The sequence below is a fragment of the Phoca vitulina genome, unplaced genomic scaffold (genome assembly GCF_004348235.1).
Source record: "Phoca vitulina isolate PV1807 unplaced genomic scaffold, GSC_HSeal_1.0 scaffold74, whole genome shotgun sequence".
Classification (NCBI taxonomy): Eukaryota; Metazoa; Chordata; class Mammalia; order Carnivora; family Phocidae; genus Phoca; species Phoca vitulina.
The window spans coordinates 126,500-140,078 of NW_022589777.1; the positions used below are offsets into that span (position 1 = coordinate 126,500).

General features: G+C 34.9%; 1 non-coding gene across 1 annotated transcript; it reads right to left on the reverse strand.

Annotated features, from left to right (window-relative positions):
- Nucleotides 1-1,384: 1,384 nt before the first annotated feature.
- On the reverse strand, nucleotides 1,385-1,487 carry LOC116625210. The gene has a single exon (XR_004298028.1). It is a non-coding gene; the product is annotated as a U6 spliceosomal RNA (small nuclear RNA).
- Between the last annotated feature and the right edge of the window lie 12,092 nt (nucleotides 1,488-13,579).

Genomic DNA, 13,579 nt, shown 5'->3' on the forward strand with positions numbered 1-13,579 from the left:
TTCCTTCCTTCCTTCCTTCCTTCCTTCCTTCCTTCCTTCCTTCCTTCTTTCCTTCCCCAAAATAATAATTAAGCACCCACCATGTGTCAAGTACTATGTGCTAAAATCTGGGAAGACATATCTAGGGTTAGAAGTTAGGGTAGGGTTTCTGCTATCAAGTATCTAAACCTCTGTGAAGATAACAGGAATACAATACTGTGATGTGTATGTGTTGGCACAGAGAAGAAATGAGATGCAATGGGAAAATGGAAACAGGACCCTTAATACATTCCTACATTAAGTTATGACTCCAAAGCAAGAACTTGATTAATAAATAGGGGTTATCCAAACAATGATGTGTGCAAATACAGTGAACATTTCTTATTTGGGGTATTGCCAGAACCCATTCCTTCTTCTAATATGAAACATTTTCCTTTAGAAAATGGTCTCTCCTTTTGCCATTTGCAACGACGTGGATGGAACTGGAGGGTGTTATGCTGAGCGAAAGAAGTCAATCAGAGAAATACATTTATCATATGACCTCACTGATATGAGGAATTCTTAATCTCAGGAAACAAACTGAGGGTTGCTGGAGTGGGGGTGGGTGGGAGGGATGGGGTGGCTGGGTGATAGACATTGGGGAGGGTATGTGCTATGGTGAGCGCTGTGAATTGTGCAAGACTGTTGAATCACAGGTCTGTACCTCTGAAGCAAATAATGCAATATATGTTAAGAAAGAAAAAAAGAAGAAGAATGTAGCAGGAGGGGAAGACTGAAGGGGGGGAAATCGGAGGGGGAGATGAACCATGAGAGACGATGGACTCTGAAAAACAAACTGAGGGTTCTAGAGGGGAGGGGGGTGGGAAGATGGGTTAGCCTGGTGATGGGTATTAAAGAGGGCACGCTCTGCATGGAGCACTGGGTGTTATGCACAAACAATGAATCATGGAACACTACATGAAAAACTAATGATGTAATGTATGGTGATTAACATAACAATAAAAAAAATTTAAAAAAAAAGAAAAGAAAATGGTCTCTCCACCTTTGTGATCAGTCTCAGTGGTACGATAAGTCCAGGTGTCCTGACCCCATCAATGGATGGTAGAGAATATAAGCAAGACCAACTGCAATCTTTCTCTAGGGATTTTGAATCTTAAGTAGAGTAATAAAGTGATGAAGAAATCATTTGGAGTAGATATTTTTAACTAAAAACATTTAATAAAATATAATTCACATATTTGGATAAGTTTACTGTATACAATGTGTTGATTTATTTATATATTGAAATATAATTACCACTGTAGTGTTACCTAATATATCTATCCTATCACATAATTAGCATCTCTTTTTTGTGGTGAGAACATTTAAGATCTAGTCTCTTAGCAACTTTGAATATATAATATAGAGAAATACGGAACACTTCACAAATCTGCATGCCACCCTTGCCTAGGGGCCATGTTAATCTCCTCTGCATTGTTCTAATTTTACTAATATGGAAGTGAGCACTGGAGTAGATTTTTTATGTGACAACTGAAGAAGATGGCCCATGGTTTCCTGCTGCTCAGACTTGCAGCACTGCTCTGGTTCCTCTGTGTCTGTGCTGTGAGCTAGAAAATTTTAATTTTCTTAATCTAGCAAGAGGCAGCATCAGTTGTTAATCAAATAAGTCTAACTGAAACAAGAAGGTTCTGCTACATAGAAGGTATAGTATATGCAAATACCTGGAAGCATGAAAGAACCCGAAAGCTTAACTCAAGATAAGGTTCAAGGAAAGAGGCAAGGATGGAGGGATGGGATTCATTGGGAAACAAAGATCTTATGTAAACTCAACAGCTTGCAAGTCAAGACATAATAGAATTTTATTCGTGACTCTCATCCCTATCTTGATGTTCATAGAAGAGAACACTAATGTCCAAAGATCATAAACCACTCTTTCAAATATGTATACATTTATGGGTTCTGGAATTGAGCCTAAAATTTGAGTAATAGAAGATTAGACCCATGCTACCATGATAGCTTATCTCCCCTTTTGATGAAAATAAAAATCAATCTATATCTCTCTCTATATATATACGTATAGTGTCAACACACAATTAATGCTCAGTAAGAATAGTTCAATGTCAGAAAAATTTAGTAATACAGTTCATTGCATCTCAATAGATCTAGAAAAAATTGATAATATTAAACACTTCTATCTGTTTAAATAGAAAATATTTCTAGAAATACTGAGTAGGGAATTTTCTTTACTTACTAATGGCTTCCTACTCATAAAAAACAGAAAATATCACACTTAAATATGAAAGCGTAGGCCATTCTCTTTAAGGTTAGAGACATGATACATTTCCATCTATCACTAATGTAGTTCACTGTGCACTGAACAGTGTACATTGGATTAATAAAAGCAAAAGAAATAAGAAATTTAAAGATTGGAAAGGAAGAATCAAAAGTATAATTATATGATAGCATAATGTATGTACGTTATAAAAAAGAATCAGCAGAAAAAAAAAGAATCAGCAGACAATTATTGGAACTAATTAGAGAATGTAAACAAAATTTCTGGCTCTGCACTGAATATATGCAATCAAGAGTATCCCTCTATACTAATAGCCAACCATGAAATGCAAAAGAAAATGAGACAACTTATAACATTACCAAAAATATTCTAAAGCATCTAGGAATTAAACTAATAAAGAAGAGACAATCACTTTAAGAAGATTAAAAAAATAAAGTTCTAATAAAAGAATGAAAAGAAGACCTAAACATATAAATACTCTCACTATATGAATGGCTATAACTATTTAACCTTGTGAAGAGGTCACATCACCCTTCCCCAATTTGATCTATTAATTAGATGTCATTTTGTTCAAAATTCCAGTGGGGTTTTGGGAGGACTGTGTAAAAATGTCTTAAAAGTATAGCAAAAGCTAGGAATATATAGAAAAATAAGAACATAGTAGAGATTCACCTTACTGTGTGTTAAGAAATACTATAGAACACTTCTGCTTCCAAACAAGTTGGAATAAAAGGAATTGGATTTATTCTCCTGTCTCATACAACTGAAAAAAGAGAAACAAAATATGAAACAAGGGTCTTCATTAAGCAGTACAGGACCAAGATCTCTGGGAGTTGAAAAGCAAAGTGAGCCCTGTGGTTACCTGGAGAGAACTTCTAGACCACAGCACTACAGACAAGAAGCTAGGCGGAACCTGGGCAGAGGAGCCAAAGCTGGAGTTCTGGGCTGCCAAAGTGGCTAGGATTGTTAGTGCACACTCCTGGAGAAGCAAGGGCTGCCCAGAGAGATCACAATGGATCTGCAAAGGGTTTCCCAGAGTCTTCAGCCGAGTTTTTATTAAACAAACAAACCAACATGCCTGGAAGGAAGTTACACGTGGTTGAGGAAGATCTGAGCATCCTGAGGCTTAGTAGTCATGGATTAGCCATGGATGAACCACCATCTTGGTGCTCACACAAAGGCAAGAATAGACTTCACACATGAGTGAGTCAATAACTGATTGTTTAGTAAAATACATGAGGAAAAATGAAGTTGGAACCATTTCTTAAACTATACATGACAATACATTTCAAATGGATTCAAAGTAATATAAGGTTCATGAAAATACCTGATGGTCTTTATGGTGATGGGGTTCAGAAGAAATTCTTAAGCAAAATTTGTAAAAGACAAAAAACAAAGAAAACCCCCCAAAAAACAAAAACAACAACAAAAAAACCCACAAAAAAGAACAAAACAAAACCAAACAAAAAAACAAAACTCACAAAGGTTTAAAGAAAAGATTTCTGGACTTGATTAAAAGTTTCCTATTGAATAAAGAACATCATAAACCAATAAGAGACTGGCAAAAATATTTCAATGAACTAAATTTAGTAAAAATAATACTCAGAAAATAAAGCACCCCCTATGAATCAAGACAAAAAATGGCTAGTAAATATAAGTTTGAGATTTTCAGTAACAGTAACAGTAAAATAAATTAATATTTTTATAATATACAGTAAGAATTTATTTTTTAATTTTAAATTTATTTAAGTAATATATTTTTAAAAAATCATAAAATTACAAAAATATATTTATAGAGAAAAGTCCTCAGCTCCCTCCATTCCCACAGATACCCAGTTCCCCTGCCTCCACCTCCTTAGAAGGTAGTAGTTAATTTCTTACATCTCCCTCCAGAAACATTGTATGCAATATAGAAGCAAACACAAATATTGTTTCCCCTAATTTTAGTTTAACAACACCTCTTGGAGATTGTTCTGTATCAGTACTGGTAAAGCTTTCTCATCTTATGCTTAAAAACTAGTTTTATTTTATTTATTTATTTTATTTTATTATGTTTATGTTAATCACCATACATTACATCATTAGTTTTTTTTTAAACTTTTTATTGTTATGTTAATCACCATACATCACATCATTAGTTTTTGATGTAGTGTTCCATGATTCATTGTTTGCGTATAACACCCAGTAAAACTAGTTTTAGATACTACCTGTTGAGATGGCCACAGAACAATCAAATCTTTTTCAGAACTTTATTTTTTTCTCAATAAAAAACTAATTAAATTATGGTATATTATGTAACAAAATGCTATAAATCTGTTAAAAAGAGAATAAGGAGTTTTTCCTTAGAGAAGCTCACACTTGCTTAGGAAGTAGCTTAAAGTATTAAGGATGAGTGTTGGCCTCCATCTTTGACACCATTCAGTGCTTTACTGTCATATATAATGTGGCACCAAAATATAAGCTCCATAAGGGCAGGGTTATTTTCCTATTTTGTTCCGGAAATATACCCCAACAACTTGAACATGGCCTGGTCAATGACAGGATCTCAATAAATATTTTAAAATAAGTATCTTGATACTGACAACAATTCAAAATGTACAAGTGTATTTGTAGGATGAATTGCTACAACTAGAATGTCTGGGTCAAAGATACATAACACTGAAATTTTGAAAGGTATTGCCAGAGGGCTCCCGTATAGGTCTTACTAGCTTAATTACCACCAACAAAATAGGAGAGTATTCTTTCTGCACAGATTTGTGAACACGGTGTTTTAAAAGTGTAGTAGTTTTTGTGAATCTGATAGTGTGTGTGTGTGTGTGTGTGTAAATAACTATGAGCTAACCTTTATAGTCCTAAGATGAGTAAGAATTAGAAAACTGTATGATATGAATGTGAGAGAAAGCCTCTTACATTCTACTAGAAAAAGTGTAACCTCTTAGAAAAAGTCACAAGCAAGACCAAAATTGCATAACTTTTTAAAACCAAGTGTGTATTACCCTAAGACAACTATTTGCCATGCCAGCAATTGTTTTTGGAATAGTATGTGATTCAATCCTGGTCAATAAGGCCTGAGAGAAAATCTGAGAAGTACCTAGAATTAATTTCCTTTCTTTAAGAAGGGACTTACAGAAAGGATATTAAACTTCTGTCAGTGGCTGGCCTGTCTTGAAATGATTCTTGGGCACAAATTGTGACATCATCAAGGGCGTTACCTGGTTTGGCAGAGCAAAAATGTGGAAGGGCCTTTGAGGACATGGATGACATTTGGATCTATCCTATATCCAGACATTGGTTAAAGTACTGCAGTTGCTGTTTTTTCACTTCTGTGGTCAAAAACATCCCAGAATGATAGAGGACTCATTTAGTATATGTCCATTTTGTAGTTGTTCAATCTGAGGTCCTTTTCTGGGATATACCTAAGTTTACACAGTTGGAACTAAGTCTAGAAACAAATAGGTTAACTGAATATCAGGTACATTTGCTAGCTGAATAAGTGGAAATAGATATTCCCCAGACATGACTCTCAAATTCTGAATCTAGCCATAATGTTTTTATTGTTTCCATATTTGGTCCACCATAATGAATAAAATCTAGAAGATGACCTAACTGAGGGGATGGAGTGAGTGCAAATTGTCTAGATAGAACTCTTCTGTTTGGTGAAGGTAAAAGGATTTCTCTCAATGACTGCAGAGCTGTGGAAAGGCCCAGCTGTTTTACATCTGGGATTACTTGGGGCACATGATATACAAACTACAAAATGCTGTATTCCGTGGAGAAACAGCTCTGCTGTTAAGTTTTTGCCCTTGAGAATGAAGGAAAATCTTGTAAACTTCCTAAGCCTGAGTGTTCTCCCAGTGACTCGGGAGATTTAGAGCAAAACAGATATTCTCTAGGTTTTGGGGGCTCAGGTGATTTTTACTATATATACATATGTATGTATGTGTGTGTGTGTGTGTATGCATGTGTGTGTATATATATATTTCCCCCTAATTTTCTACATGGAACACTTATTATTTTTTGCAATCAAAAAGAAACTATAAGTATTACTGAAAATAATTAGCAAAGCTTTTCCCAGCACAGGTGATCTGTGCTCCCATTTTGGTGGCCCTGTGTGTTCAGGCTTGATAAGGAAATTGTTTCTCCAAAGAGCACTTTCATTTATACGTTGCATGGATCTATGTGAAAGGCAAGAGGTTACCATTTAACACAAGTCTGTTTATACACAGACTTAGCAGCCCAGAGCCATGAACAATTGAAAAAAAAATGTAAAATATTCCTATGCTAAGACATATTTTATAATTACTTCAGTATGTACAATGATTTATCTTTTCAAAAGCAATTTTACATCCATTAACTTGTATTCTATTTATCATTTTTTTAATGTAGTTAGGGCAGGCATTATGATGGCTGCTTTTGTTCTTATTGTTGATGTTTTTTCTCAAAAAGCAAATTTAAAAAAATAATTATCCCAAATCAAAAGTTGTGAAAAGGTAAAGCATGACCTCAAACTCAAGTTTGTTTCTTCTAAGAAGTGAACGACTCACTAAAATAGTAATGAGAAAGATAACTAACACTTACTGGTCCCCTAATTTACTCCTCATATATTCCCTAATTTAAACTCCACAATAAACCAATCAAGTAGGTACTGTTATCCCCATTTTGCATTTGATAAAAGACACTAAACCTGAGAAAGTGAGATTTGTTCAAGATCAGACAGTAAATGGTATAAAAGTGGACTTGAACACAAGTCTTTCTATCTGGCAGCATGACAAATACCTTCTCTGTACCCAGAGGGAATGGCCATACTGCCACCATAATGTAAAATAATCAATTCATCTGCCTCTCCCTCTTCATTTCAGCATGGCTCTCTACTGTTCCCAATCATTTCTATAATAACTACTGCATGATATTATTTTCAATTTTGTTCCCAGACAGATACCCAGTCCCTTAGCCTATAGTACAATAAGACAAGGAACAGTGAACATTCTGGCTAGGTCTGGCTTAAAGGTCGTGTTCTGTTGCTTATTGTCTGAATGCAAAAATCACTTTAGAAAGTCAATTAACTGTTTTTATCCATGGTTCATTAGCATAAAATAGGTGGATCAGCACATCTTCTGCCCCTGTTATAAATCTACAATGAGGACAAAAGTAGGTGACAAATGCTTATCTCTATAAACTGTAATCTTATGAAATGTATATTTAATTCATTTACAGAAATAATACATCATTTATAATAAATTTATTTACAATTATAAAGATAAATATTCCTATTCAGGGCATTGAGCTTGGTTGATTTATATACATGATCTTCTGAACAACAAGTGAAAGGTAAATAAAATATTCCTTACTTTGCATACAAGGAAACTGAGTCTTGAGTTGTTTAAATAATTTGCCCAAGGTTTTATAGTTGTCAATAAAATACTTTCTTTCTCTGTGATAACATAATTTACATTAACCAATAGCACAGACTAACTCCACAAGGGGAGAAAAAATATGGCAGCAAATTGTATTCTTTCTGAATAATTTCAGAGAAGCATGTGATTTAACTATAATTAAATTATATTATGATGACACTATGCCAACATATTGCTTCCCTCTGATATGGGAAGGAGATAAATACCAACCAGACCTCGAAGCCAAGACTGGACAACTTGACCAAGCTGAGTAATTAGTTATTTGCTGGGGGCATCAACTAAAGATTTCCATCACTGTTGTTCAACATTTTATATCCGGTATTCATTCATTACCTCAGATGCAAGCCACAAATATTTATGCTGTTTATTCATTAATTCATCAGCATAGAAAATCTGTCCTTAGAAGGGTCTTTTAAAGGACAGACTATTAATTTTAATCACAGCATTAATATAATTTGGATTTTGTTTCTCTTCACATGTCACTCATTCATTCATTTATTGAATAAATATTTACTGAACATTAATTACATTTAACATACTTGACTCAAAGATCATGAATAAAGATATGGAGCAGTAAGGAGTGGTTTATAGACAAGGATTATAGTCCCTCCCCACTTTTTTTCCACCTGGGTGTTCAGGAAGCAAAAATCATCTCATCTGAGATTCATAAAGACATATATAATGTCAGTTACCCCGGCCTCTGAATACAGATCTAGAATCTTATTATGTTAGCTTTGACAATAGTAGTTTGTGATCAATGGTTCACAACTCACTAGCCCATGAACCAGGGACAACTCGGCAGAATTTTCTGGGCATTGTATTAAAATTATAAATTTCTGTTCCACATTTGCACCCAAAGATTTGAGTAAGTCTGGAATGGGATCCAAAAAACTTTATTTTTTCATTGTAGGTAACCCTGATGTGCCACTTAGGGTCCACTGACTATATCAATACATGTTATTTTAAAGAAAATGATAGGTGTTTTGGATCTTCTCCCATTGATGTATATGTACTTGTATAAAATATGTATTTTATACATAAATTCAGAGAATTCACGAAGTTCCTACAGGATACATTAATGTATCATTTGGTGGCTGTAAATGAGATTTAGAACTCTTGATCTGGACATATTCCCTCATCTTGAAGCCATGATAAGACAGTCTAGGTACAAGACAGACACCAATAATGTCTGAGCAAGGAAAGGAAACTGAGGCCTAGAGAAGTTGAGACTTTCCCCACATAACTCAATAATTGTATATTGACAGTGATTATTTCTAGAAAAAAACTGTTTCTTAACATTCTTTATACTCTGTCCTATGAAGAAAGATTCATCGGATCAAAAAAATATTCACAATGAAGGAAATTTAAAAAAGAAAAAGAAAGAAGGAAGGAAGAGAAAGGGCAAGGGAAGAGAAGAGAAGAGAAGAAAATAAAAAAGATTCAGGGGTACTTAAAGAAGGGCAGGCTGAAAGCTTGTTGGGTATGGGGAGCATTGTTTGTGAGTACTCCTGTCTTGTCCTGAGCTAGAGGATTTGAGATTTCAGCCAGAAGAGAGGACACAGACATTAATTAAGCATTGGTGAATGTTCAAGATAATGGAATGAGGTTATACATAGGAAGGTCAGTTGACTTTGTGGGGGTTACATTGTCTCGGTTTTAGTTTTAGGTCAGAGAAATACAGAGTGCAAGAAAAAGAGAATGCCCCTTGCATAATGATTTAAGACCTAAAATACGACAATTACGAGAGTTAAAGATTTAGGCAACTGAACTGATCAGCTATGACCTGACATCCTAAGCTTCAGAAGTCTAAGTTTAAATGCACCTCCCTCCCCACATATACGCACACACAAGTGCAGAGAGAGAGGGGTGGGGGGAGCCACAGACAGACAGAAGTGTTAGAAAGGTGTTTGTTGTTTCTGTGATGACTGACAAATTCAGATAAAAATAAATCCTTAAAATGAGTGAATTTTTAAATAATCACACTGAGATAGTGGATGTTATATAGCATTCTAACTTAGGTTATACTTGAATTTAGTAGGTAATTTTCAAACTCTAGTCCACAGAGACCTAAGGGTTCAGAGAAAGTATATTAGGAGTTAGGGCTGAGGGTAAGGAGTGGCCAGGGACAGAGAGGGCACCCTGCCTCCACAGAGCAGCTCCACCTTTTTGTTTAAAATATGGAGATTGTGGGACACCTGGGTGGCTCAATCAGCTAAACCTTTGTCTTTGGCTCAGGTCCTGATCCTGGAGTCCTGGAATGGAAACCCACGTTGGGATCCCTGCTCAATGGGGTATCTGCTTCTCCCTCTGCCCCTCCCCCTGCTCCTTCTCTCTTTCTCCCTCCCTCTCTCTCTCACTCTCTCTCTTTGAAACAAATAAATAAAATCCTTAAAAATGAAATGAAATGAAATGAAATATGGAGATTGTGCATAGTATTTTGTTTGAAAAGAAAAGCTCTTTTTTTTTTCCCCCCCAGTATGGAAGTCATTGCTTAAAGGTAGTATTTAATTTTCTAAGATGTCCTGAATCAAGTGATGCTCACAATACCCTATGCAAATCTGATTGAAATTTGCAGTCCATTTATATTTATATTTTCTTAAGGAAGTCTAAATATCCCAGCAATGTAATCTGGATGATAATCTAGAGTCAAAGTTCATTGAGAAATAGTCTTACATGGGTGTGCCCTAAAATCCAAACACAATATATTGGTATATATAGTGTCATATTTCTCAAACCCCATTCTGGAGAAGAGTATCTCAGGAGACTTTCTAATTGTGGAGAAAGTGGGACTAACACTTTTCAAGTCATGGCCTCTCTATAAGCAGCATGCAGTAATGGAAATATTAGTCTGGGATAAGACAGTTTTGAATCACAGCTCAACCATGAGCTAGCCCTTGTGATTTTGGGCAAGGCATTTTAACCTGTGAACTTCATTTTTTTCTAATCTGCATAACAAGGGTAAGATCTTCATTTTCTAAGGTGGATGTGAGAATTAAATGAACTAGCACAGGTAACTGGTGCTCAATAAATAATTTAGAATTTTCCCTTTAGAACCCTGTGGAAAAGTGATAAAGGTGAATAAAAGGTCTCCAATGTGGTAGCTTTACTTTGAGAGCCCCATGTGGCCAGTTTGGATGGGAAAAGATGAGATCAACCCAATGGCTTTGGGAAGGTGTATGGATGATCATGTATATGTGACTTCCACATTCCTTTCTAGATTTCATGACCAAGTATTCCTGGGATTGAGGACAACATTCACCAGGCCTCTAGGCTTTATAAACCCTGAGAAACATTTGCTCACTAAGTACAGATTTCCCCCCGCCCCAACAAAAAGAAATGGATTGAAACTTGGTCTAATTAAAGAAATTAGTTTAAAAATTCTGAAAGTATAAAAGAAAAATTTCTCCACTCTCTATAAAATCCTCTTTACCTCAATGGCATCAGGGTTCATACCAATAAGGATTCTAAGAAGAATATAAAATAAGTTGATATTCAGAGGAGACCCAGATACATGGTGGAAGCACCAGGGAGACATGAATGCAAGCTAATTACCATGATGGGGACTGCTGTAATTATTCTGCCATTTCATTTCCTTGAACACATTTTGCAACAGTAACTGAGTTAAAAAAATCTGGTGGAGGGCTAAAATTATCAGGGCTCTCTTACTGGAATAATGCTAGAGAACTGCACATAAATTTTAATGGTTTGAGAATTCCAAGGTGGCATTCTTGAAAAAAGCAGTTTACAGTTTTCTGCTTTGAATCTCCTTTGATAACCGCCTATCCCTGTCCATAACTGTCTACTATACAGTTCTCTAGCAAAGAAACATGTCACTTTTTGCTTTTCAGAGCAATCTGTACTTTGCCATCATAAAACTGATCATACAATATTTTTAGTGCCTTTCTATTTTCTGATTTTTTTTTCTGCATAATTTAGGCACCATGAGGGCAGGCATTGCATTTTATTATTTACCATGATAATTCTAGTGCCTTGTATTGTTTACCTTTAAATGTTGTCATTCCTGTGGGTGTGCAATGGTATCTCATTATGGTATTTATTTGCATTTCCTTGATGAGTGATGATGTTGAGCACCATTTTATTTGCTTATTGGTCATTTGGATATCCTATTTGTGAAGTGTCCAAGTGTTTTGCTCTTTTTTTTCTACTGAGTTGCATGCATTTTAATACTGATTTGTAGGCAGGAATTCTTAATACATTCTAGATATGAGTTCATATATATGAGAAAAGTATATTTTTCTACTCATTCATTTTTTAAATCAGTAAGTGAAAAATTAATTATTACATATCTAATATGTTTCAAAGACAGTGCCAGTTGGAGGGATTAATAAAGGTTGTTTTATAAATTGCTTATACATGTTTACAGGGAAGGAACATTAGTGAGTTTTACAATAAAAAATGGCTAACTGGGAAGAAGTAGGTAGTTTCCTGCCTTTTAATAACCTATAACCTTTCACCTAGACACTCTGAGTATCAAAGTTATTTTATAGTGTATCTTTTGCAGGTGGATTACTCTTCATCATTAGAGGTATCAAGAATTTTCTTGAATATTAAATAGCTCTAAAATTACAAGCTGGCTGTACATCTCTTAGTATGCATTGGGGTATACATATGCTCTGGGTAGTTGATAAATGAGAAACTTCTTTTTCAAAATAAAATTTATAATAAGCAAGATTCTTTATTCATTAAGTAGCTTTTAGTACTCACATGATTTCTATTACTAAAGAAATTCCAAAGATTTTTGTTGCACAAATTACAGAAACCACTGATTCTTCCTTCTTTCCTTCCTTCCTCCCTCTCTCCCTCGCTTCCTTCCTTTTTTCTTAGATATAATTAATTTTGATTTATCTTGTAAATGTAGAATGGAGTTTAGCTTCTTAGTTTGACAGATTAACCATATGAAGATTATATGGGTGTCATATTAATGGGGACAAAAGAATGATTGCTAAGTGATGACTCAGTCCTCCCAGATAAAAAAGAGGTATCTAGCATAAGCAGTGTTAGAAGTCAAAACCTCTTTCACTTAATTAATTAATAGAATAACCTATTGATTTAGTTGATCAGTCAATCAATAAATCTTCAAACGGTCCATCAGCAATATTTATTAGCTTAAACTTTGTGGAACAGCCCATACTGTGCACTGAGTGGGCACAGAAGTACAATGATGGGGTCCCTCCTCTCCAAGGTCATATAGTCTAGCATTAGAGATAAGCCATGTAACTGATTAAATGTAGAAATGTGTATATCATAAGCAGTTTATAGTTAAAGGGTTATGGCCATTTTTAAATTTATTTTTTAATTCCGTAACTTGAAGTCTGTATCTCCTACTCCCTTTTATCCATTTTTGTCATCCTCCACCCCCTCCCCTCTGACAAATATCAGTTTGTTCTTGTATTATAGGTTTGATTCTGCTTTTTGTGTATCTGCTTGTTTGCTTGCTTTTTTTAGATTCCACATATGAGTGAAATCATATGGTATTTGTCTTTCTTGGTCTGACTTATTTCACTTAGCATAATACACTCTAGTTCCATCCATGTTGTCCCAAATGACAAGATTTCATCCTTTTTATGTCTGCACAATATTCTATTGTGTGTGTGTGTGTGTGAGTTTGTGTGTGTGTATATATACATGCCACATTATCCCTCTTCATTCATCTATTGATGGCCACTTATGTTGTTTCTATATCTTGGCTATTATAAATAATGTTGCAATAAACATAGGGGTATATATATTTTTTTGAATTAGTGATTTCATTTTTTTAGGTAAATACCCAGCAGTGGAATTATTGGATTATATGGTAATTTCTATTTTTAATTTTTTGAGGAACCTCCATAATGTTTTCCACAATGGTTATATCAATTTATATTCCCATCAA